General features: G+C 36.5%; 1 protein-coding gene across 3 annotated transcripts in view; it reads left to right on the top strand.

Annotated features, from left to right (window-relative positions):
• The window catches only part of TRAK2 (trafficking kinesin protein 2), a 69,905-nt gene that overhangs the window by 4,797 nt on the left and 43,745 nt on the right, over positions 1-21,363 (top strand). Inside the window, exon 1 of one of the 3 annotated variants that reach the window (XM_047082683.1) lies at positions 13,392-13,517. The exons of the other annotated variants lie outside the window; for them this stretch is intronic. The gene's annotated coding sequence lies outside the window, so the exon portion shown is untranslated. Of the gene's footprint in view, positions 1-13,391; positions 13,518-21,363 lie in introns of those variants that run through there. 3 annotated transcript variants of the gene reach the window in all.

A 21,363-nucleotide genomic window follows, 5' to 3' on the forward strand; every position in this document is an offset into this window, starting at 1 on the left:
TGGTGTGTCTAGGGAGCTGGTAAAGAGAATCCTTTGTTTTGTCTGGGCTATATTATGTTGGTGGAGAATCCAGTTTGGGGGTTGGGGGGACACCAACTGCCTGGGAAGGAGAGCTCTTAGGGAATGAGGGGCAATGAAAATTGTGAGGTTTGAAGTCAAATGATTGAGGTATATGCTAGATGTAATTATTTTTTAGGAGAGGATAAAGCTCATCTAGTCCCAACTCATAAGTTAAATCCTGTCTTCAGTGTCTCACAAATCCCTCTTACTGTCCCCATTCACCTCATTTATGCCTTTATTACAATAATCCAGGCATAATTTGATAACATTTAAAATGATTTTTATCTCAAATTTTTCTATCCTTGAAATTTATTCTGTATTCTGATTCCAGATTTATTTCTTGAATGTCATTTTTTTTTTTTTAAGATTTTATTTTTCGGTAATCTCTACACCCAACATGGGGCTCGAAATCTCAGTTGCATGCTGTACCGACTGAGCCAACCAAGCACCCCTCAGTCGTCACTTTCATTTAGAAACTTGTTCCTTATAGGATCAAGTTCAGACTTCTTAATCTGAACTTGCCAAATTTAAGGTTCCAAGTACTTTCCCCATAATCAGTCTTACTTAAATTGGTCTATACACTGCTGCCCAACTGGCTCCATCTTCTGTTTGCTTTGGGGCTTCTTCTTCTTTTTTTTTTTCTTTGTCTTTTACCTACTGGACACTCCCCTTCTCACCGTTCAAAACCTTCCATCTTTGAGGAACCTACTTAAATCTTACTCCTGTGTGAAACCAGATCACTTCAGCCAAAAAGAGCTTTCCCCCCACTGACTCATATGTAGAACAGTTCTGTTCTAATACTCATTAGATATTTATTATCTGGTGGTGTTATCTTCTTTTCTTAGCTATCTTAGATCATGAAATCTTGGATTTAATCTAGATCATGGAGCTCATTAGAGCTCTCCCTGATAGATCTTAGATTTCTTTAGATCTTTAAACTCCCTTAGGTCAGACGCTGTCATATACCACTTTTTTTCTCTTGTCTTTTAGTTTAATTCAAGAGGCGTTTGTTGAAAACTGTCCAATAAGCAGCTGATTGACCACTTGTTAGTTCGGGTCATTTTACTGAAATTTCTTCTATAACTAGCTTCTTAATATGTAATGTTCCTGGCTTTGTTACTGATTCATATAACCTTGGGATATCCTGTTTAAACACCCTGGATTATGATTTATTTGTGCTAGAAAATGAGCATACAAAGTTAACTCGTGGTATAGAAGTGGAACTAATTCATGTTGTAAGGATCATTGAGGTCTTTGAAGCTTATCCATGTCTATATCCATTAGCGTTTGCCAAACTTCAAGTTCTTTCTCTTTAGAAAGCTTTCTGACAATAAGGAAGGAATAGTTAAGGGTCTAATTTAAGAGTGTTACACTATGTGTGTAACAAAAAAATTGATATGTGTGTTCATGGTGAAAGAATTCACCCACTAGTTCAGTTAATAGTTCATTTCAACTACAAATTAGTATTGAGTTGCTTAAGCTCCTACTATTATCTACTCATTCTGATCATCAAGAGAGAAGAAAGGGAGAAGGTAGCCCCTCCCCCTTCCTTCCTGGAAGACTACTTCCTGAAAGTAAATTGTAATATATGTTGTGAAAGAAACAAATTAGATGCTGAATTAGAAAATAAAGATGGCAGGGGAGGCTGGCTACTTTAGATGAGGTAGACTGGCAACTTCTCCCTGAGGATGATTTTTCTGGAAGAGTGAAAAGTAGTTACCATATAAACAATAAGAGGAAAGGGTATTACAGGTACAGTGAACAGTTACAAAGGCCCAGAGATAGGAGAGAATGTGATGAGGAAATAAAAAAAAAAAAAAATGACAAGGTTGTGTCTCTGTGGCTGAGTATAAGCAAGGAGAGTGGTGCAAGATGATTGAAGAGAAGTAGTCAGGGGGCCAGACTAGGCCAGACCCTGTAGACTGTGATTTGATGTATGGATCTTATCCTAGGTTTTGTTTTTTTTTTTAAAGGAGTTTAGGGTGGGTTTGTTTTTTTTTTTTTTTTTTAATGTTTATTTATATTTGAGACAGACAGAGACAGAATCCAAAGCAAGGTCCAGGCTCTGAGCTGTCAGCACAGGGCTCGAACCCACAAGCCGTGAGATCATGACCTGGGCTAAAGTCAGATGCTTAACTGACTGAGCCACCCAGGCACCCCAAAGTTTAGTTTTTAACACATTTTTCTTGTTGCCTTACAGAGACAAAGAGCAAGAAGTTGAGCATGGAGTCCTGTTATAAGAGGCTGGTTCACAGACTAAGAGCTAATGATGGGTAGAATTAGGATGACAGAAGAGGGGATGAAGAAAAGTGGGCAAATTTGAGGCATATATTGGTATTAGACTGTATAGGATTTGGTAATGGATTGGATGTGGAAGATAAGAGAAAGAAGGCATCTACTACTGTTCAGTGGATCAATTCAAGGGAATATAATCAGCCTGTGAGAAATTTGAGTGGAGCTGAGGAAGTCTAGTCTGAAGAGCCAGATTTGGAGTTATTAACACTGCAGAGGTAGTGGTTGGTTTGCACAAAGGTAAATGAACAAGAGCAGCAATAAAGAATGCAGTCACATTTGGAACTTTGGGGAACACCAGCATTTAAGGATCAAAGGGAGGGAGCTGGGTGATCCAATGAAGGGATTTGAGAAAGTGCATTCATTTTAAGATGTAGACTTCAGGAAAGTCATAGGAAAGTTTAAGTAGGGAGTGGTCAACACTACTGAACAAGAGATACTAAGATAACAACTAAGAAATCATGACTGGATGGGTAAGCAGGGCCTATTGGTAACAGAAGAGAATGCAGTTTCAGGAAAAATCAGATTATAGTGGGGTTGAGGTGTGAATAAAAGATAAGGAAGAGAGTAAATACTCTTTGAAGAAACTTGACTGAGAACAGAGAGCAGTAGCTAGAGGGGAACCCAGAGTCTTGAAGAAGAGAAATTTTAAATTTTAAATTTTATCTGTTTTTTTTTTTTAAAGGTTTTGAGCAAAGTGGAAGGTTTTGAGCATGATAATTGACCAAGGAGGAGGTTGCTATTGAATAGGGATAACTAGTGGAGCAAAGTTTAGAGAAGGCAGGAGTAGAGACTTTTAAGTAACATATGTTTCAATATTTTATACCTGGGTGAGCATATACATATGGTAGACAAATTGTAAGGTAATTGTAAAATAAGTTTCTCTCCCACTTCTGTCTTCCAGCCACCCAGTTCTTCTAAGAGAATTGCTAATTTATACTCTGATTAACAAGTGTGCAAGTACATGATTGAGGTTATGCTTGTGTTTAATTCTCAGAGTTTGGAGAGAAATCTAGCTATAGATGATATAGATTTATTGGTGGCAGGAATAAAAGTAAGAAGGATGGAGAACAGACGGGTTCAGAGATGAATGTCAAAGATGTGGTATGGAGCTGCCTCAGAAAAGGACATTTAAGAGGATAATGGAGGGCATGCCTATGATGTGAGATCCATGGTTGATGACTAAATTTACAGCAGCCCCATTCCACGTGGTTTTGTGACTTTTCCAGTCTTTATATTTATATTTAAAGTGCATGTCAACTTAGAAAAGACTTCTCAAAAATTCATCACTTAAGTAAATGCATGTTTGGTGTCCCAAGTGCCAAAGCTCTGCTTTCTACTCTTACTGCTTTCAGTCTAGGCATGTTGTGTCTGGTGCTTTGAGGTTATTCAGGCCAGTGATATAAATCAAAACAAAGACAAGTTTGTTGGTTAAGAAAGAGCATTCTCTGTCTGAAGGAAGAAAAGAAGAGATGGAGACTAGAAACCAACTAAACTGTCCCTGAGATGGTACTACTGTTTCTAAAGCACATAACAACTTAAAAATTTTTTTCTTTTCAATCATTTTTAGCTCTTTAGCTAGTACTAGGCTAAACCACTAACTTCCTTTGTTTTATTTTTAGTCACAAATTCAAGACTACAAACAAGACTTAGATTAGCAGTTGTACGTTTAAGAAGATATTTGATCATTTTCATTTGATGTGGGGCTTATTTTAAATGTATCCATAAACAGCTGCAAATGTTATTAGTGGAAAACATAATAAATCTAAGCAAGAAGCCAAAGATTCCATTTTAGCTTCCCTTGAAACTGACAACTAGTTCTTTTTCGTTATTACAAGAAAAATGGGTACTGCATTATTGCTATAAAAATGATAAATCACCCTTTTAACAGCAAACTCTTATATAGAGGTGTTTTTTGTTGTTGTTTTGTTTTGTCTTGTTTTGTTTTTGAGAGAGAGGGAGGAGTACAGGGAATGGCAGAGGAAGAGGGAGAGAGAGCATCTTAAGCAGGCTCCAAGCCCAGTGTGGAGCTGAAGGAGGGGCTCAATCACATGACACTGAGATCATGATCTGAGCTGAAATCAATAGTCTCTTAACCTACTGAGCCCCCAGCACCCCTCATATAGAGTTTTTCATAAAGCAAATACAGTGTTTTCTTTCAAATGTTCAATCTTTGCTTAATTTTTCAGGGCAGTTCATTTAATTGATGTTGGACTGAAATGTATTAATCAGTTTTATTCGTTAAATTACTTCTGTAATTCAGTGTGTTGACATTTTTAATCTTTAAGCTTATAGCTAGGTATGTATTGTGAGCCTACTATGTGTCTGTTGCTTTTAGCTTTGGGGCATACAAAAATAAAATACCATCATTCAAAAAGCTCACAGTGTTATAGTGAGGAAGATAGTGAGCACATAGTCTGGTAACATCCAAGAAGAGCAGTCAATAAATACTGATTAAAGAGTAAAATAATAATTGGGGCACCTGGGTGGCTCAGTCGGTTGGACATCCAACTTTGGCTCAGGTCATGATCTCACAGTCTGTGAGTTCAAGCCCCGCATCGGGCTCTGTGCTGACAGCTCAGCCTGCTTTGGATTCTGTGTCTCCCTCTCTCTCTGCTCCTTCCCTACTCATGCTCTGTTTCTCTCGTCTCAAAAATAAATAAAAACATTAGAAAAAAATTTTTTTTAAAAAAAGAGTAAAATAATCATGAAAAATTTTAAGAATTCTTAAACCATTTTTTCCATGTTTGTAATCCACTATGTATTTCTTAATAGCAATTAACAGTAAAATTCTCACAAAAGAGAGAAGAACCTATATTTTTCTTGGGGTTCAATAAAGAAGGGACAGAGTGTATTCATAGCCAGCCTATAGAAAAGAAAAAGGACACCAAGATGAGAAAAACACTTGACAATAGTGCTAAAGGAAGAGAAGCAAGCCAACTAAATCCCAGTGCTGGAGGGATGAAAGAAAGAGGTAATTGAGGAGCTAGCCAAGGGCAGAAAAACAGGTCCTAGGGTTCAGTCTCAAGGAGACACCTTCTGGGTTCTCTGATAACCTGGTTGTCTGGTTTCTTAGCCAACAGCCAGTTAGAAAGCAGAGAGGCACCCTGCAATGGCAAAGTGTAATAGCCTCACAGTGAGGGGGAAAAGAAAATGAGAAGTGGAGTTACAATCTCCAAAAAATTAGCATTTTCTGACGATTTATTGTAGGAAGAAAGAGCTTTTTAAAAGCTTATAATCCTGGAGGGTACAGCTGTAGTCATTATATTATAATATAGTGATTGCTGGACATAGTAATGACCCTGAGTCATCAAATTCTTTTTAGTCTGTTCTAAGGACTTTTTTCCCCCACTCCCATAGCAGTTGGACTTTCTCATTACCATGCCTTAACTTTAGGGGAAAAATATTTTACTACCAATGTTTTTAAAATAAGAAAGCTTGGGGAGAGGGTCATTATTAAAGGTTTTGTGGGTTTTGCCACAGTGTTGTCAAACTCATCTCTAGGCACTTTGCAACTTCACTGTAACTGGTGGGCTTCATTGATAGAGTCCTGTCCATAGCTAACATCTCTTACTGAAACTCATGAGAAACCTTTATAGACTTTGTAAATTGTACTAAGAAAGCTCTCAGTTTTCAAATGCTCTGACAGTCTTAGGTTTCTCATGTAGTTTCGTTTTTGTCCCTACTACAGAAGGCAAGGATATAACTTGACTAGAGATTGATTCATTCATTTCAATAAATATTTATTGAATGCCTGGCATATGCAAGATATCAAGATATAGGTAGACTTAATTTATTGGAATAAGGATTTATTTTGGTCTATATTCCACTAATTTTAGTGGAGTGGAGAAGGAGAATTTCTCAAACTACACATGCTCACTGTCCCCCACACTCCCAGTCTCTTGATAGTAGAGCTCAAGAGTTTGGAGGACCCAGCTTTGGAAAACATAGTCTTGGGTTTGATTCTGACATTATCCTAGCTTGGGCAAGTTAATTAACCTCTAAGCTTCAGTTTTCTTGCTTATGAAATGGTGACAATAATAATGTTCACATCTTGGGGTTCTGAGGATTAAAAGGGATCATGTGCATAAAGCCTTTATTCCAATGCTTAGCACATAATAAGTACTCCATCAGTATGATCTATTATTATTAGGAAAGACTGAATGTGGATCAAAATTGAGAATATATTTCTTTATCATGTGTTTCTCATTTGAAACACAGAAGGTTCTTGTGTCTTTATTATCAATTGTTTAACATTATCAGCTGATCTTAGAAAATTTTATAGTGCTAGTTTCACTTGTTATTTTCTACAGCAAATTCATGAATTTAACATAGAAGTTGGTTTGTTTTCACTGTCAAAAGAAGATAGTATCTGCTCAGGAAAAGTCTCACAGGGCAGTGATGTCTCCTATTCAATTGTTCAAGTCTAGAAACTGAAGTTTTCTCAGTGTACTCTGAGTTGATAGATCTGGAGGAAAAGACACACTAAGCAAACTCACTCAAGAAGAATAAACAAGCCAGAATGTCTGCCATTAATGTACAGTAGAACTATCAAGTGAACTGTATGTTTTGGTTTACAAACTGTATTTTTCTCTTATAGGAAAATTTGTAGGAGAAGCCAAGTTAACACAAGTTTTGTGTTTTTGTGTGCTCTTAGACATGGAGGACATCTGAAGCATACGGAACAATCTGCTTAGGGAATGGGGAGGGGTGGGCTGAGTAGCAGTAGGCCACACTAGCTCACAGTAGAAGGGGCTGAGGCTGGAGGACCAGGTGGAAAGCTATTGCAGTAGCCAGAGAGAGAGAAGGGCTTGAACTAAGGCCATGGCAACAGGCTTGGAGAATAAGTAGACAGGGACAGGTGACTACATGAAAAGAAGGAATTGAAGAGAAGAAAGATGACTCTTAGATTTTTGGCTCTGCTGATCAGTTAAACTGATAATATTAACTAATTAGTAAAGCAGGAAAAAACAGGTTTCATGGGAGAAGGATATAAGTTCATTTTGGATTGTGATGAATTTATGGTATTGATTACAAGTTGATGTTTAGAGTTGTGGTTTAAAGTCCTATACCAATTTGGGCTAAAGATAGAAACTTGGGAAGTAATTATAATATAATTAGAAATTAAGGCCTTTGAAGTAGATGAGATTCCTTAGGAGAGAAAGGAGAGGGGCTTGATAAAATCCTGAAGAACAGGGGCTACTAGCTATTAGTAAGGCATGTAGAGAAAGACGGTTCTGAAATTTTCTCAGCTGCCTACTTACTGTGCCTGTCAGGCTCAGAATCTCATTGTCTCCTGAGTGGCAGATAATAGCCATAGCTCAAAAAATTTACCTGAACTTCATTGGCAAACCAGAGTCATCCATTGCATGTCAGTTCTCCCTCAAAAGATAACCTTACTTTGAAATCCTAGAGTTAATTGTGGCAACTGGTTTGGAAAACAATGACTAATATCTAAACCACAATGTAATTTGAACATCTCCTTGCTTAGCAGAATTACATTACTGAAAAAGTTATATGTCTTAGATATGTAGAATTCTAGAAATCATTCTAGAAATATATATGTTTATAAATATGTTTATAATATTCTGACCACTCCCATTTTAAGTTACACCCTGTTCCTGGTCATATAAGATTGCATGTGCATGTCCTGGTGCCACTGATTACTTTGTTGATCTGAAGAACTGTAGTACCTACAGTTTTTTCTTTTGGCATCTTTTGGAAACGGCTGCCTTATTATAAGTTTAAAATAACTGAAGGATTTAGGATCATCTTAAGTCACCAAGAGCAAGTTTACATTTGATTGTTAGAGGAGACAAAGAGAAATGAAGACACAGGTTTCTACCTCTTATTGAATTAATTCTGTTTTTAAAATTTGTATTTACCTTACTGCTATGCTAAAGTGGTGTTTAAGGGGTCTTCTTAGCTATTTTATTTGAAGATAAGTCCTGAAGAGCAGATTATACAATAATACTCTTAAGTCTGCCAGCATGATTACATCTGTTCAGTTCATTTCTTAATCTGTGAACTGTTTGTAGGTTTTCAGATGATGATATCTCTTGATTTAATCTACAGCTTAAATATTACCAATCAACACTGAAAGAATATACTTTCTGATTTGTTGGGTAAGGATGTATTTGGTTCTGGAAATATAGTATATATACTTTTGTGGTATAGTACCAATGGAATCTAGAAGCTGTTGTATAAAATGTCTCTGCTCGAGGTGTTTCCCCCATTTTTGGTTAAGAGAACAGGAATCCCAAATTCTATGCCATTTACTCTGCATTACTCATTTTTGAATCAAAAATCATGATTTGAATCATGATTTGAATCAAAAGGACACAAATTTCTGTTAAAAAAAAGACTTTAAAATATTATAGCTATGATGATTTTATTAAAATCCCAGAATATAAATTCTTGACACCAACTGCTCTTGTGAATAAATATTTTATTTTATTGTATTGTATTGTATTGTATTTGTTATTTTGGGGGGCTATAAAAGTTTATTTCAGGAACATGTATTTTCTTTTTTTCTTTTTCAAATTTTTATTTAAATTCTAGTTAGCTAAGATACAGTGCAATATTGGTTTCACGAGTAAAATTCAGTGATTCATCACTTACATACAACACCCAGTGCTCATCATACCAAGTGCCCTCCTTAATATCCATCACCCATCTTGCCATCCCCTACCCACCCTGCTCCAGCAACCTTCAGTTTGTTCTCTGTCTTTAAGAGTCTCTCATGGTTTGTTTCCCTCTCTGTTTTTATCTCCCCTCCCATATGTTCATCTGTTTTGTTTCTTAAATTCCACACATGAATAAAATTATGGTATTTGCCTCTCTGACTATAGCATAATACTCTCTAGCTCCATCCACATTGTTGCAAATGGCAAGGTTTCATTTTTTTTGATGTTTGAGTAATGTTCCATTATACACACACACACACACACACACACACACAGACACACACACACACACACCACCTCTTCTTTAGCCATTCATCATTCGATGGACATTTGAGCTCTCTCCATAGCTTGGCCATTGTTGATTATGCTGCTGTAAACATCAGGGTTCATGTACCCCTTTGAATCTGTATTTTTGTATCCTTTGGGTTAATACCTAGTGTAATTGCTGGATCCTAGGGTAGTTCTATTTTTAACTTTTTGAGGACCCTCCATACTGTTCACCAGAGTAGCTGCACCAGTTTAGATTCCCACCAGGAGTGTAAGAGGGTTCCCTTTTCTCCACATCCTTGCAAACCCCTGTTGTTTCTTGTGTTGTGAACAAATATTTTAATGTATCTGTAACCCAAATGTCAGCTGAGTGTCCAGACAGACCCTTTAAAAGCTAAATAGTTGTCTTGAACCTTTAATTTCATGTTATGGGGAAGCAAAACCCTCCCTAAGATATCTGCAAATTCCTGGTGTTCTTGTGGCCTCTGAGCTACTGCCATCTGGCTTCTGTCTCCCTCTCCAGAGGAAGAAAAAACAGTTATTTCCCTAATCTTATGTAGAGCATCTTAGCCTTTCTTTTGATGCTGCAAGGCCTCACCTTCCACAACTGGCTTTTCCATGTATTTTTCCCAAACAAAAGCTATTTGTTTCCTAAGAGGAGCTCTGCTATCATATGGTAAGATGATGAAATGTGTACCTTATTAGGTGTAATGTGATAATAATAACCCTTTTAGTAAATCTTATTTTCTCCATTTATCAAACTTTTAAATATTTATTTTTTTAAATACAAGTTTATTTTTGAGAGAGAGAGAGAGAGCGAGCGAACAGGGAGGGGCAGAGAGAGGGAGAGAATCCCAAGCAGGCTCTACACTGTCAGTGCAGAGCCTGATGCAGGGCCCAATCCCATGAACCACGAGATCATGACCTGAGCTGAAATTGTGAGTCAGACACTTAACCAATGGAGCCACCCAGGGGTCCCAAACTTCTAAATATTTAACTAATTCATACTAAACGCAGTCTCCACACCTTAGAAATTATAAGAAAACCCTGTCTTGAAAAAGCTTTTGCAATATTGGAATTGGATATATTGTCTAACATTGTGTAGCTCTTTGCCAGATCAGACAGAGAAAATAGTGCTCTCTTGAAAGGACATAGGATTTCAGATAGAGTTTGAAGAGACATGATTATAATTATATGAGAAGTAGTCTGCCTTCTGAAAGAACAGTAGGGCTTCCTTGGGTTTTAAATTTTTTCCCTTTTATCTCCTACCTTGCTCCAAGTTTCCCTCACTTTCTAACCCACAGGCAAGCATTTTAATGTGTTTATAAGTTTAATGCAGAAAAAAATTAATTTATTGTGTAAATGTCATTATGGTATATCTAATGGCTGTACTCCCACCTTGCATTCCCACCATGAGCATTTTATTCAGGGAAATTTTTATAAGAGTTTCCCTAACACTAGTAGTTAGTAATAAGAAAGGATTACCTTTGGTAAGAGTAATTGTTAGAACTCCTGAATTATTGCTAGGTGGCAGTTCCAGGTGAGATATGTAGCCATGCTTTTTATAAGAGCATGTACTTTTTGAGAATAGAGCTGTCAACAATGTGGAAGGGTAGGAATTGATCTGAATTCTGTATCTTCTACATCCAGATGACCAGGTATCATGAAATGGTATTGTTTGTATTTTATAATTCTACCTCCCCATCAATTTAACTTCTAAATTATATTTAACATATAAATAATTCTTAGTGTGTATCAAGTACAATATAACATTGGATTGTGAGTAACTTGTTCTACCAATGTTCCATAAGACTAGCAAACATTTCTAATAAATTTTAACTTGATAAACAACATCTTGCAATATGAGAAGTATGTGATGCTGAACATCACATGATCACAACTGAACCAATGGTTCTTGAAATTCACTTTGATTTTTGAGTGCTTTGGATTACAAGCATGTTTCTGGAACCAATTATGCTTGCAAACCTAAGTTTGTTAACATATGCTTTAATAAATATTAACTCATTTAATCCACATAACAACTCAATAAGATAGGCACTGTTATTGTCCCAGTTTTATAAATGAGGAAACTGAGGCATAGAGGAATTAAGTTATCTAAGTATAGATTCAGTTTTAATAAAAATCTGTAAAAATAAATGGGTTATGTAGTATATGTTATTTCATAGTCCGTTACAAATATAAAGGTGCTGTTTAACTTTTGAATACCAACGTATGTAATTCATCCTAAGGCCAATAGGAAAGGGAAACACGTCTACTAACATGTTTAATATTATACTTCTCAGAATTTGAAAATAATATCTGACAATAGCAATAACTTTTATTAGATGCCATAGTTGGTACTCCAGCACATTGGATGTGTGAATTTTCCAGATGGGTAAACTTTATTTAAACATCATAAAATATTATCTTTTAATGCTTTCTTTTAAATCCTGTTTTTATGACTTGTTAAAGAGTATGTTTGGAAGCATGATTTAACATTTTCCTCATGATTGGTTTCATATTTTGATAACTGTCATTGTACTTTGATGAGCTATTATGATTAGCTATGAGGATGAGGATATAGATGTGAAATATGAAACAAAATGGCTCTGATAATGACTAGACCTTGCTTTCTTGAAAAAGCCCCTACTATTTTTTTGCTTTTGGATCATTTGCCTAACTTTATAAAAGGTAAAGTATGCAGTGTGCAACCACAGTTGTATAGTGTGGCTGCTCTTCTGTAAAATTGATCATTGACTCACAAGTGGTTCCTTGTGTAGGAAACCTTCAGTGTTGCTGTGGTGGTTTTAGCTCTTAGTGATGATTTAAAGACCTTGATGAATCACAGATACTTATGAGCAGTTACCCATTCACTATTCATTATTCACTATTCACTATTTGTTGAGGAAAGTACAGAGAAATAGTATTCCTTTCCACTTCAGTAGTTTGGGCTAGCTTACTTCAAAGAATATAAATTCATTATCTTTTGCAAACAAGATATCAGGCTCAAGTTTCCTTCAGACCTTTAATATTTGGCTTGAAATGAAATGCCAAGCATGAGTAACATCTCAAATTACATGTCTAAATGTACAGGACAGAAAACCCTGTTCTTGCATGGTAGATTTACTTTCTTCTACATTTTTTAAACACAAACTCATCTGTTTAAAATGTATAATTCAAGAACTTTCTGGCTAGAGACAGAGTGTGCCCCAGAGCAGATTCAGTTCTGCTGATCACCAACAGATGGTCATTTCAACTCAGCCATTATTGTTATTTTTAGCATGTTTGTTTTATATAGATACTTTTGAGGTATCTCAAAAGTAGATACAAACTCCATTTTGTCCCTAAAAGCAGTGCTAGTGGTAGATTGATGGACACAAAAGTAGAAATGGTGTAAAAAAAATTGAAAGTGCAAAAATTACACATATTAAACATATGATTAGACAATAAGAATGATTCTGAAAGACAATTCCATGAAAAAAGATGGGCCTGTGCTATTGACAGCAAAAGGTGAAGAAATGTGAATGTTTGAAATGGTTTTGCATTAGAAAAAAAAATTTTTTTTGAAATGGGGTGCCTGGGTGGCTCAGTCAGTTAAGCATCTGACTTCAGCTCAGGTCATGACCTCATGGTTTGTGGGTTCAAGCCCTGCATCAGGCTCTGTGCTGACAGCTCAGAGCCTGGAGCCTGCTTTGGATTCTGTGTCTCCCTCTCTCTCTGCCCCTCCCCTGCTCATGCTCTGTCTCTCTCTCTCTCTCAAAAATAAACATTAAAAAAAATTAGAAATTGTTTTGGCAGAGGATGATTGCTAAAGTGGGATGCCTTTTTAGTTATTTATTCAAAGATTAATTCATTTAAAGTTAGGAATTTAAGAATTTAAAGGCTAAGCATGGTGAATGCAAGTGCTTCTGTGGAAACTTATCAGAAACCACAGATGGCACCATGGGTTTTTCCTTATCTGCAGGTGAAGCTCTGGTGCGGATTCCTTAGCTGCCAGAAGTTCCCTCCCTTCTGCTGTTGGTAGAGATTGTGGCGGGGGTTTGTCTGCCTCAGCAAATATTTATTGTAAACAAAACAGAGAAGTTTTTAAAAAATGCCCAAAATGTATCATATCAGGTAGAAAGGAATGCAGAGCCCATAAACCTGAATCTCACTTATGGTTTTGGGCTTTTAAACCAATGGATTTAACAGCCTTTGGAATCCAACCTGTTTGTAAGTAGAGCTGCCTCCATATATTTCATCTTCTGAAAATCCTACTGATCTTTAAATCTAGAAAAGATCTCTAAAAAGGGGGGGGATACAAAAAAAAGAGATGATACCAAAAAAGGGGGGATACAAAATATTTGCTGGGCACAATTCCTGTTTCCTAAGGGTGAACTTTACAACTGCTGGTAGGATAGCTATGCTGAATATAGCCGATTGTAATATACTGGGGCACATCAGTCCAGCTAGACGTGGTGTTGATGTGTGGTCTCTGCCTTTGTGAGGTCTGCTACTCACTCTTCAGGATGGATTGTGGTGGTGACACCCCACCCCTTTTTTCAACTGTTATACTAAAGCAATCATACTGTCTTTTTTGTGATTTAAGACCTGGTTTTAAAATTAATGGGTTTTTTGGTAAATCTTACCTTTGATGTAGCTGGACAACATTAAAATTAGTGCATATCTGCATCAAAAATCTATTTAATGTATAAATATAGTAAATTTATTTTATTTTTTAAATTATACAGGTTATCTTTAGACCGGATTAGGGTTGTTGCTGCCTAAAAGAGCTCCTGCTGATGGTGATTGGCACTCTTCCCATTTCTCCATGCAAATAAGCAGACAACATGTACTCTAAATTAATCCCCAAAGTATTATTTGTATAGTAAAGTTTTAAAGTGTATTTCTAACTTAAGTATTTGTTAAATCTTTTTTTTTTTTTTTTTATTGTTTAATGTTTAGTTTGAGGGTGGGAAGGAGCAGAGAGAAAGGGAGAGAAAGAATCCCATGCAGGCTCCTCACTGTCAGCATGGAGCCTGATTTAGGGCTTGATCTTACAGTTTCTGAGATCATGACCTGAGCCAAATTCAAGAGTCGGATGCTTAACTGACTAAGCCACCCAATAGCCCCTATGTGTTTGTTAAATCTTTTGTTTACTTTAATTGTAGGCTCTGTGCTTTTGTTGAGATGAGGTTTCTCTGAATTGTTTTAGTCTTTTCTGTAAGCCTATTTTGGCCAGCATATCCTGTTTTAAGGAAGTAGCAAGATTTTTTTTAAGGCACAGAACCTATATTTAGGCACACACTGTTGACCATTTAGTTTCCATGGCTAGGCTAAACTAAGTCATTAGCCATGATGTGTTCTTCCAATAATATCCCCATCAATGACATGTTTTGGTTGTTCTTCTTAAGTCGTATTCTTAAGTAAGTCACTTGGCTATTTTACTTTATTTTCTCCTAGATGTGCATGATTTATAAAGGTTGGCTTCTTGTTAAATAATGCATGTTTGGTTGATCAGAGAAAAGCATTGAAGTTGTTCCTGAAAAGAGTGAATAAAAATGGAGCATAAAAAATAGTTGGTGCTCAAGGAGATACTAAGAATATGTTGTACGAACGAGGAAGGGCACTGAAAATGTGTTGTTTGTGCTTGCCAGAGTTTGCCAGCAGTTTCTACTACATTTAGAACTCTGATTCTGCAGTCTTTCTTAGAAAGGAAAATGATAAATGTCACTAAACTGACATCACTTGTTAGAGGGCAGGCAGTAAATGGGATTTCTTATGTTAAGAGAAAAATGCCATTAAGTGTCACAAGTATGGTTTACATTGTTCCCAACTTTGTGTAAGGCACAATAACAATAATATTATTAATGATACTAAAGTAGTACCATTTAGTAATGATAGAAATAGTAACTAATATTTGCATAGAATTTACTCTATTCTAAAGCATTGTTCTATTACATGTATTAACTTGTGTAATTCCCCCAACTGATTCTCTGAGGTGGGTGTTAATACTATCCTCTCCTAACTCACTTAATCCCCATAGCCACCAAATAAATAGAGCCTGTTATTAGGTCCATTTTTAGATGAAAAAAATGAGATTAAGTAATTTGTCCAAGGTTGTACAACTAGTAAGTGGTGGAACTGGGGTTCAAATATAGGCAGCCTAGGTCCAGAATCCATGTTCTTAACCGCTGTCAGTAGGCTGCATAATGGCTGTCAAAGAGACCCAGATCCTAATACTCTGGAACCTGTGAATATTACCTTATATGGCATAAGGGATTTTGCAGAAGGGACTAAATTAAAGATTTTGAGATGGGGAGGTTATCCTGGATTTTCTAGTTGGGTCCTAAATGTAATCATAGGTGTCCATATTTATACAAGGGAGGTAGAGAGTGATTTGATGAAGGTTTTGTAGCAGTAGAAGCAGAGAGATTTGAAGATGCTTTGCTACTACTGGCTCTGAAGGTGGAGGAAAGTGTCCTGAACCAAGGAATGCAGACTTAGAAGCTAGAAAAGACAAGGAAATGGATTCTTCCCTAGAGCCTTCAGAAGAAGCACAGACCTTCCAATACCTTGGTTTTGGCCCATTGAAACCACTTCATCCTTTGATGTTCAGAACTGTAAGATAACAAACTGGTGTCGTTTCAAGCCACTAAATTTTTGGTAATTTGTTGCAGCAGCAGTAGGAAACCAATATAGCTTCTATGCTATGAATAAAGGTACTAGTTATAGTTAAGACTTTTATTGTAACATCCCTTCCCCAGAATCCTTGAAGGAATGAACTTCAGTAAAAATCTTCTTCAGTTGTCCTGCTTTATAAGGCACCCGTCACTTTATTGCTCAGTCCTTTTCTCTTTATATATGAAGATTATTCAATCGTTAGACTATAGAGTAGTCTAAACAGGGTAGCTATTCTGAGCTCAGAGTTGGCTGTTGGGCCAGAAATTTAAGAAATACTAGGCAGAAGACATCATCTTTTCTTTAGGCCCAAACAAAAGGGGAAGCTGAAGGGAATGAGCATTTTAGTGTCTACTGTATGTCAGGTACCAAACTAGGAATTTCTATTTTTTATGTAGTTCTCATACCTGACCCTCCCTATAAAGAGTAAATTATTACTCCCACCTTGACAATGAGGAACTGTTAAATAATGTGCTCAGGGCCAGAAGACCAGTAAATAAGATAAAAATTCAGGTTTGTCTGATGCCAAGATGCATACATTGTTTTATGCTCAGCATTGCTACTCCAAACTAATCCTACTGAGGCACTCAGATCTAGACTAGGGCACATCCAAAGGGTCTATTTCCTTAGCTCTAAAGAGTCATCAGAAAGAACATATCATTTCCAGATCATCTCTGACCTGGTACACAGTCTTCTGGTTAGGCAGGTTCCTGGATTGCCCTGGAAGTCTAGATTCTTCCTGCACGACTCTGAAGATGGACTTAGTTCTGTATTCAACTTGGTATTCTTTATTCTTATATAGAAGAGTTAAGGCTAAACAATTAACACCACCTCCAAAACTAATTAAAAAGCAATCCTCCAGAGCAAAGATCTGGAGTCCATAGTTGAACTTTATACACAGTTTTTTTGTGTCTGTGTTTCTATGTGATACATGTAAATATAAAAAACAGAAAAAGTAGGAATGCTATAATAAGAGTAAACCACCTAGTAGGTAAGAGTGGCAGGCAGAAGGTCCCAAGGTTATCATTAGATTTTCACAATGGTCTTTGATTAAAATATGTTTAAGAACCATAGTTCTGTTTAAAAACCAATTTGGCCCAGTATGAGAGGCACTTGGCTTCTATTCTCTCCTTTTTCATCTCCCTCCTGCTCCCTCTGTTTCTTCCTTTTTTATCTTCCTTTCCTCTCTACTTCTTTCTTCACATGCAAATTTGTAACTTACTACTTTTTAAAAAATGCTTTCTTATAAATTGAAATAACTTTAAATACACTTGTAAGTGTAGGAAATAAAAGTCTATTCTTTACTGAAATTCTTCAAGAAGTAGTGATCTAATTATAAGTATCTAAATGTAGGGTGGAACCCTGTTTAAGAAGTTGATCTAGGAAATCATTGATTTAGACAGATGATTATTTAATCCCTGAATTATTTTACTACTAGATCGGGAATTGGCAAACTTTTTCTGTAAAGGGTCAGAGAGTAAATATGTTAGGTGTTACCTGACTTATAAGGTCTCTGTCACAATTACTAAGCTCTCCCACTGAGGCATGAAAGCCCAATCACTTATCAATAAGTGAGTGTGGCTGTGTTCCAGTAAAACTTCATTTATGACACTGAAATTTGAATTACATATAATTGTCACACATTTTGAATCATTTTAACTTTGATTTTTTTCAACTATTTAAAAATGTAAAAACTATTCTTTAAAAAAATTTTTTTAAGGTTTATTTATTATTGAGAGACAGACACAGAGTGTGAGCAGGGGAGGGGTAGAGAGAGGGGGAGACACAGAATCCGAAGTAGGCTCCAGGCTCTGAGCTGTCAGCACAGAGCCCGACATGGGGCTCAAACTCACAAACTGTGAGATCATGACCTGAGCCGAAGTCGGTCGCCCAATCAACTGAGCCACCCAGGCGTCCCAAAAATGTAAAAACTATTCTTATCTCAGGGGCAGGCCAAATTCATCTTTCAGGCAATAGTTTGCTTACCCTGCACTAGATAGCCTGTTATACACTAGCATGCTTATTCTTATATTTGCATTACCATTCTATTTTTAAAAATACATTGCCGGCTTAATAATCTATAAATTTGGGTCTCTGGAGTATTATAATTTAAAAGACCTTGGTAAAGATTATATGTAACATAAAGACTTAAGAAAGTTTTTGTTTGCCTACTGACGAATCATTATCCCCTCCCCCACTTCTTTGTTGGCAGAACCCCTAATTAAGATTTTGTTCAAATACCTGATGGTCATATATTTCAGAGTTTGCTTTCTTCTTCCTCCCAGTTTCAGGGTATGGGAGTGGGCAAATCTTTATTGGTTTGATCCAATTTTCATTCCTTTTCCTTTGTGGTGATTGATTTAGGAATGGCAATTTGGACAATAAGGTACATGGGGAAGAATTCAATTGCATACAATAGACTGATCTTGCATATGAAAATGAATTTTTGACAGCTGGAGTTAAAATCAAAATACCTAAAGAAATACTTTTGAATTTTACTTCATTTTGCACTGGCCACTGCAGATTGCTGTCTTAAGTTTTTTTATTTTTTTGTTTTTTATTTTTTTAAGTCAAGTTAGTTAACATACAGTGTAGTATTGGTTTCAGGAGTAGAACCCATTGATTCATGACTTTCATGTAACACCCAGTGCTCATCCCAACAAGTGTCCTCCTTAATGCCCTTCACCCCTTCGGCCCATCCCCCTGCCCACCTCCCCTTCAGCAACCCTCGGTTCATTCTCTATAATTAAGAGTCTATTATGGTTTGCCTCCCTCTCTGTTTTTATCTTATTTGTCCTTCCTTTCCCCTATGTTCATCTGTTGTGTTTCTTAAATTCCACATATGAGTGATTTTCTGATATTTGTCATTCTCTGACTTCTTTCACTTATCATAATTGCCTCCAGTTCCATCCATGTTGTTGCAAGTGGCAAGATTTCATTCTTTTTGATCACTGAATAATATTCCATTATATATGTATACCACATCTTCTTTAAAAAATTTTTTAATGTTTACTTATTTTTGAGGGAGAGAGAGAGCACAAGTGAGGGGGTGGGGAGAGAGAGAGAGAGGGAGACACAGAATCTGAAGCAGGCTCCAGGCTCTGAGCTGTCAACACAGAGCCTGATGCGAGGCTCAAACTCACAGACCATGAGTCATGACCTGAGTTGAAGTCAGAGGCTTGACTGACTGAGCCACCCAGGTACCCCAACCATATTTTCTTTATCCATTCATCAGTCGATAGACATTTGGGCTCTTTCCATAATTTGGCTTTGGGGATAGCACTGCTATAAACATTAGGGTGCATGTGCCCCTTCAAATCATCATTTTTGTATCCTTTGTATAAATAACCTAGTAGTGCAATTGCTGGGTCGTAGGGTAGTTATATTTTTAACTTTTGGGGGAACCTTCATACTGTTCTCCAGAGTGACTGCACCTGTTGGAGACAAGGGAAACAAAAGCAAAAAATGACCTATTGGGACCTCATCAAGATAAAAAGCTTCTGCACAGCAAAGGAAACAACAAAACTAAAAGGCAACCAATGGACTGGGAGAGGATATTTGCAAATGACATATCAGATAAAGGGTTAGTATCTAAAATCTATAAAGAACTTATCCAAACTCAACACCCAGAAAACAAATAATCCAGTGAAGAAATGGCCAGAAGACATGAATAGACACTTTTCCAAAGAAGACGTCCAGATGGCTAACAGACACATTAAAAGATGCTCAACATCATTCATCATCAGGGAAATACAAATCAAAACCACAATGAAGTACCATCTCACACCTGTCAGAATAGCTAAAATGAACAAATCTGGAAACAATAGATGTTGGCGAGGATGTGGAGAAAAGGAGACACTTTTACACTGTTGGTGGGAATTAAGTTTTTATTTATATTCCAGTTAACATACAGTGTAATATTAGTTTCAGGTGTATAATATAGGGATTCAGCATTTCCATAAAACACCCAGTGCTCATCACTAGTGCACTCCTTACTCCCATTACCTATTTAACACATCCCCCCACCCACCTCCAGTCTGGTAACCATCAGTTTGTTCTCTGTAGTTAAGAGTCTGTTTCTTGGTTTGTCTCTCCCTTTTTTCCTTTGCTCGTTTGTTTTGTTTATTAAATTCCACATATGAATGAAACCATACGGTATTTGTCTTTCTCTGACTTATTTCACTTAGCATAATACTTTAGTTCCATCCGTGTTGCAAATGACAAGATTTCATTCTTTTTTATGGCTGAGTAATATTCCAGTGTGTGTGTGTGTGTGTGTGTGTGTGTGTGTGTGTACATACCGCATCTTCTTTATCCATTCATCAGTCGATAGACACAGGCTGTTACTGTAATTTGGCTATTATAAATAATGCTGCTGTAAACATCAGGATGCATGTATCCATTTGAATTAGTCTTTTTGTATTCTTTAGGTAGATACCTAGTAGTTGCTAAATCATAGTGTAGTTCTAATTTTAATTTTTTGAGGAGAATCCATATTGTTTTCCATACTGGCTGCACCAGTTTGCATTCCCACTAACGGTGCACAAGTGTTCATTTTTCTCCACATCCTCACCAACACGTGTTGTTTTTTGTGTTTTATATTTTAGCCATTCTGATAAGTGTGAGGTGATATCTCATTGTAGTTTTGATTTATATTTCCCTGATGATGAGTGATGTTGAGCATCTTTTCATGTGTCTGTTAGCCATCTGTATGTCTTCTTTGAAAAAATGTCTATTCATGTCTTCTGCCCATTTTTTAATTGGATTATTTGTATTTTAGGTGTTGAATTGTATAAGTTCTTTATATATTTTGGATACTAATCCTTTATTAGATATGTTCTTTGCAAATATCTTCACCCATTCTGTAGGTTGCCTTTTAGTATAGAATTTTTAAATTTGTATTTATTAAAATTTTCTGAATTCAAATAGAAAAATTAAATTTTTATTATGTCAACAAAAAATTATAACTCCTTTTTTGGGAAGGAGTTGTTTATTCCATTATGTCTTTTTTTCCTTACACAATGTATTTTTCAAAAAAAAGGGAACCCTATGCCAATAATCACAGAAGTTTTCCAAATTTTACTGGTCCATGTAAACCTTAAAGTCTGGGTGTTGGAAATCTTGGTCTGTACTCAGTAAACTCCATTCTTACTACCTCACTTCCTGACTCCTTGCAGCCTGGCTCTGGGCCTAACTTTGTGGCTGAACTGGTTTCTAGAAGGTTAACATTGATTCTATGGTCTCAGCACCCTCTTTTTAAACCAAATTTCCCCTTTGCCTTTTCTGTAATGTTTAATTCTGTTGCCTATTTCATCATTGAAACTCTTTTGCCTAGCATTTACTGAGAACGCTTCTGTGTCTACCTCAGTGACCATTTTTCAGTTTCTTTTAATGCCTT

The sequence above is a fragment of the Lynx rufus genome, unplaced genomic scaffold (genome assembly GCF_022079265.1).
Source record: "Lynx rufus isolate CCGP_SWC_20201006 ecotype Redwood Valley unplaced genomic scaffold, mLynRuf1.p SCAF_2, whole genome shotgun sequence".
Taxonomy (NCBI): Eukaryota; Metazoa; Chordata; class Mammalia; order Carnivora; family Felidae; genus Lynx; species Lynx rufus.